The sequence below is a fragment of the Rutidosis leptorrhynchoides genome, chromosome 8, assembly GCF_046630445.1.
Source record: "Rutidosis leptorrhynchoides isolate AG116_Rl617_1_P2 chromosome 8, CSIRO_AGI_Rlap_v1, whole genome shotgun sequence".
Taxonomy (NCBI): domain Eukaryota; kingdom Viridiplantae; phylum Streptophyta; class Magnoliopsida; order Asterales; family Asteraceae; genus Rutidosis; species Rutidosis leptorrhynchoides.
Genome location: NC_092340.1, coordinates 313,147,717 through 313,153,386, shown reverse-complemented (window position 1 = coordinate 313,153,386; position 5,670 = coordinate 313,147,717).

Here is a 5,670-nt window from a genome sequence, read left to right as displayed (position 1 = left end):
AGCAAGTATACTGGACGTGTTGCTTTCCTAATACAAGGTTAGCAAGTGGGTGACACAAAACCACAAGTTTTGAGCTAAAATTTTAAAATCTGAAACTCACAAAAACATTTTGCAACACCGGTGAAGGGTTATTCCGGAAAACTTATCTAGGGTAAAATCTAGAATGAATTTTCAAAAGATGACTAGTGTACAAGTCGCGGAACGCAAAGTACAAGAAATTTAAGCGTACGAAAGGACATTCGAAAATCTGGAACCGAGACATGAACCGAGCATCAACGCACGAGTCAACGGACCTAAAATTACAAGTCAGCTATGCACATGAATATAATATAATATATATAAAATTATATAAAATTATATATATTATATTATATTATTAAATAAAACGTCGACATACTAGAAAACAAACTGATGTGAGCTGGGGCAGGCGGCCATGCGATCACATGGCCAGGAAGCACTAATTCCATGCGATCGCATGGCTAAGGAATGTTGGTCAGGTTCTATAAATTGGCCACTTTGTCGAACGAAAAACACACACCATATCATATATCTCTCCCTCTGTATAAATAATATATATATATATATATATATATATATATATATATATATATATATATAAAATATAGTTTAGTTTTATATTAGTTTCGTTTGGGTAATGTAAAGGTTATTTTACAGGTTTTAAAGTCGGAGTTCTGTTCGTGTAACACTACGCGATTAATAACCACTGTAAGCTATGTTCTTCCTTTTTAAATTAATGTCTCGTATTTAAGTTATTATTATGCTTGTTTAAGCCGAAGTAATCGTGATGTTGGACTAAATATTAAAGACGGGGTTATTGGGCTTTGGACCATAATTGGGGTTTGGACAAAAGACCGACACTTGTAGAAATTGAACTATGGGCTATTAATGGGCTTTATATTAACTAAATGATATCTCGTTAATTTAATATAAAGGTTTACAATTTGACATATTTATATATAACCACACACGCTTGATCGGGTACGATGAGCGGGATATTTATAAATACTAATAATTGTTCATTTGACCGAACACGGGGATGGAGTAATAGTCAATGGACTTATTAAAACAGGGGTGGATTACATTCAAGGGAAATTGGTGTAATTGTTAATAAAGTATTAAAACCTTGGGTTACACGCGGTCGATAACCTAGTGTAATCATTAACAATGTATTAATACCTTATTACAGTTTAAGTCCCCAATTAGTTGGAATATTTGACTTCGGGTATAAGGTTAATTCGGCGAAGCCCCTCGCACTTTATAATTATGACCGATGGACTATTATGGACAAAACCAGATGGACATATCAAATAATCCAGGACAAAGAACAATTAACTCAGGGTAATAAATCAAAATCAAAACGTCAAACATCATGAGTACGAAAGTTTAAATAAGCATAATATATTTTATTTCATATTTCCTCGTACTTTTATTTATTGTTATTTTAATTATTGTTATTTATTTTATTGTTAGTTAAATATCGTCATTTACTTTACGCTTCGCTTAAAATATAAAATTGACAAACCAGTCATTAAACGGTAAAACCCCCCCTTTTATAATAATAATAATTGTAATATATATATTTATATTTTGTACAAATATAGTTATATAAAAATATAGTGTAAAATAATTCGTCTCCCTGTGGAACGAACCGGACTTACTAAAAACTATACTACTCTACGATTAGGTACACTGTCTATAGTGTTGTAGCAGAGTTTAGGTATATCCCATTTGTAAATAAATTAAATAAAACTTGTATCATATTTCGTCGTATTTCGTAATAAAAATAATAGTATTTCGTACTACCCCTCCGCTTTACACATCAAACACGTTCGGTTATCCTAACGGTCTAATCCTTTATTTGTTCGAACAAACAGTTCCTTAATTAACCAAGAATCCCTCAAGCGGGGTGTAATGCTCGAGACCACGTTATGGTGAAGTGTACTAGTCACCACTAACCATGTTCCATGGCCTCACTTAGCAGAGGTACAGCTTACAACAACCATTGTGCTTCAGTGTGCACGTACGAAATTTATATGCTTGGTGATTACAGTAGCATGGTCTAGGACCAACAATGTAGTAGGGGTCTAGTTAGATGTTTCACTACGAAAGAGTCCTCAGTTGGAGTCCAAGGCTCGGTGGACTTACTACAACCGGTGTGCCTCAGTCAAACTCACGTTGTATCTGATAGACTTCTCTTACCAAGGGGTGACACAGATAGTGTACTCTGAATCGGGGTTCGCGACTTCCCAATAACAGGGCCAGTAACTACGTTCTATTAGTTGGAAAAGCGATTGAGTTCAAAGCATAATCGGAAAGCATTTTGACAACATACACAAGCCATAATATAATTTCGGCATTATAACTGACTACATCATAACATACTAAAGATAACTACTCGCTAATCATGGCAACAGTATCACAAAGCATTGATGTGTACGAGGTGTACTAGGAAATAATATTATTTTTACAATGAAATACTATTAAATACGATACAATTTTACACAAGTTATTTATTTATTTATAGAGTGGATATACCTAAACCTTGCTACAATACTTATAGGCAGTGTACCTAATCATACAGTAGTGTAGTTTTAGTAAGTCCGGTTCATTCCACAGGGAATCTTTTAAACAAGCTTAACGCTATATTAGTTTTAACTTATAAAAATACAAATATATATATAAGTAATATTATTATTATAAAATGGGATTTTTACCGTTTAATGACCGGTTTGTAGATTTTAAAACTTTAGTCGCAGTTAAAACCTAATGTAAAATATTAATTATATAAAAGACTTAATTTAAAACGTAAATTAAATAACGATAACGAAAGTGCGATAAAATAAAAGTGCGATAAAATAAAATTGCGATAATTAAAGAGTACGATAATTAAAAGTGCAATTAAATACAATGACAATAAATAAAAGTGCGATAATTAGAAGTGCAATTAAATATGAAAATAAAGGAATTATGCTTATTTAAACTTCCGTAATCATGATGTTTGACGTGTTGATTTTATTCCCATGGGTTAATTGTCCTTTGTCCTGGATTATTTAATATGCTCATCTGGTTTTTGTCCATAACAGTCCATCAGTCATAAATATAAAGTGCGAGTGTCCTCGTCAAATTATCCTTATATTCGAAGTCAAATATTCCAAATAATTGGGGACTTAAACTGTAACAAGGTCTTAATACTTTGTTTAATAATTACACCAGGATATCGACTGCGTGTAACCCAAGGTTTTAATACTTTGTTATCAATTATGCCAAGTGTCCTTGTACATAATTTCACCCTTGTTTTAATAATTCCATAGACTTTCTAGGTACGTCCAATTGTAAATCTTTACATTAAATTAACAAACTATCATTTAGTTAAACAAATATAAAGCCCATTAATAGCCCATAGTCTAATTTCCACAAGTGTCGTTCTTTTGTCCAAACCCCAATTATGGTACAAAGCCCAATTACCCAATTTTAGTATTTTAGCCCAACATCATGATTACTTCGTTTTAAATAATCATAATAATAACTTAGCTACGAGACATTAATTTAAAAATAACATTAACCATAACTTACAATGATTAAAAATATCGTAGCGTTACACGGACAGAATTTCGACTTACACCCTTACAACAATCGCTAACATACCCTTATTATTCGAATTTAAAATTAAAATTAAAATTAAAATATAAATATATATATATAAATACGTTGAGATAGATGAAGGAAAAAGATGTGTTTTTGGTGCAGAATTCGTTGCCTTTTATAGGCCCACTTCGTACTGTAGAGTACCGCGAGTGCGGTAGTTTCCTTCACAAAAGTACCACGAGTGCGGATCTGTGGATTCCAGCTCACTCTTTGATTTAAACGTGGGCTGCTGTAATTTTTTAATATATATATATATATATATATATATATATATATATATATATATATATATATATATATATATATATATATATATATATAATATATATATAATTTATATAATTATATATATATTATATTATATTCTTGTGCATAGTTGACTTGTAATTTTTTATCCGTTGCGTTGAGTGTTGAAAGTTGACTCAGGTCCCGGTTCCGGATTTTCGAACATCCTTTCGTACGATTTAATATCGTGTACTTTGCGTTTTGCGTCTTGTACTCTTGTAATTTTGAGACGTTTCTCATCAATAATTTGAACCACTTTGATTGTATTTTGTACTTTTGAGCTTTTTGGTCGTTTGCGTCTTCAATTAGTCGAATCTGTCTTTTGTCTTCACCTTTTATTATTTAAACGAATATCACTTGTAAATAGAACAATTGCAACTAAAAGCTTGTCTTTCTTGAGGGATAATGCTATGAAATATATGTTCGTTTTTAGCATTATCAAATATTCTCACACTTGAGCGTTACTTATCCTCAAGCAATATAGTCTTGAAATAAAAATACTAGAATCACTTCTTTATTCTTCACACTTTATACATCAGTGATTTCTATACGGCGGTATAAACAATGGTAGTAACATTGTGGTTTACAGTCTCACATGACTATGAAAATTTAGATCCATTAAGGTAATTGGATCTTTATGAAAACATTTAATCTTTTGAAAATTAAATCTAGCTTTTACCCTAGATAAGTTTTCCGGAATAACCCTTTACCGGTGTTTGCAAATTGTTTTTGTGGGTTTGGTGGGTTTCAGATTTGAAAATTTTAGCTCAAAACTTGTGGTTTTGTGTCACCCACTTGCTAACCTTGTATTGGGAAAGCAACACGTCCAGTATACTTGCTCCGTACATTACCTTTCGGTAAACTACCGTCCGGTTGTAAAGGAAAGCGTTGAACAAGCAACTGTTAAGGCAATGTCCCCTGACATGCTTTTAATTATGGTCTATAACGTGTCGGATGCAATTACTATCCTTGGTAGGAGCAATAGTAAAGCTCACCCTTATAATTTTTCTTCGGTCTGGCACAAGGTCCTGTCTTTGACCATGCAATGCAACCACCGTTCTTATAGTTGACACCCGATTTGGTTCAGGTAACCTAATGAATTCCAGGTGAATTCCTAGGATTTTACGTTCAATGGTAATGAACGTATTAAAAATAGGGTTTTCAGAAAACAAATCGGTTTGTAATTTTGATTAAAATATTTTCTCTTTCAAGCTCGAGTTTAGATATCATTGAATTCCATGAGTTTGTAATTCTCAATCTTTAAGGTCAATCTCAAGGATTGAGTAATATCAGTCTTAAAAGCTGATTTTTGATCTTTTAAGGAGATTATCCTTTCTGGAGATCTGATTCATTAGTCTTATCCAGCTAATTTGCACGGCGTCCTCCCCATTTTACAAGACAGATCCTCTCATGGTTAGGATAAGTTTGACCACTTGGCGACCCTGTTTGATGCTGAGGTCCGTGAATTTTCTGCTGATTTTAGTGATGACTTTTCTAGATTTTTCGTCAACCTACAGCTGGTCTGGACGACAATTTCCTGACCTAAATCAAGAAGCGCGTTTCTTTTTTCGGAAGACTTTACTTCCTTTTAATGATGGAATTGATTCATCGTGTAGATCCATCTTTCTTTCAAATAATTTACAGTAAATTGGGTAAAACTGTTTAGATTAGTCTAAAGCAAAAGTATTTTCAATCATTTGTTACAAAAATATGTGACAT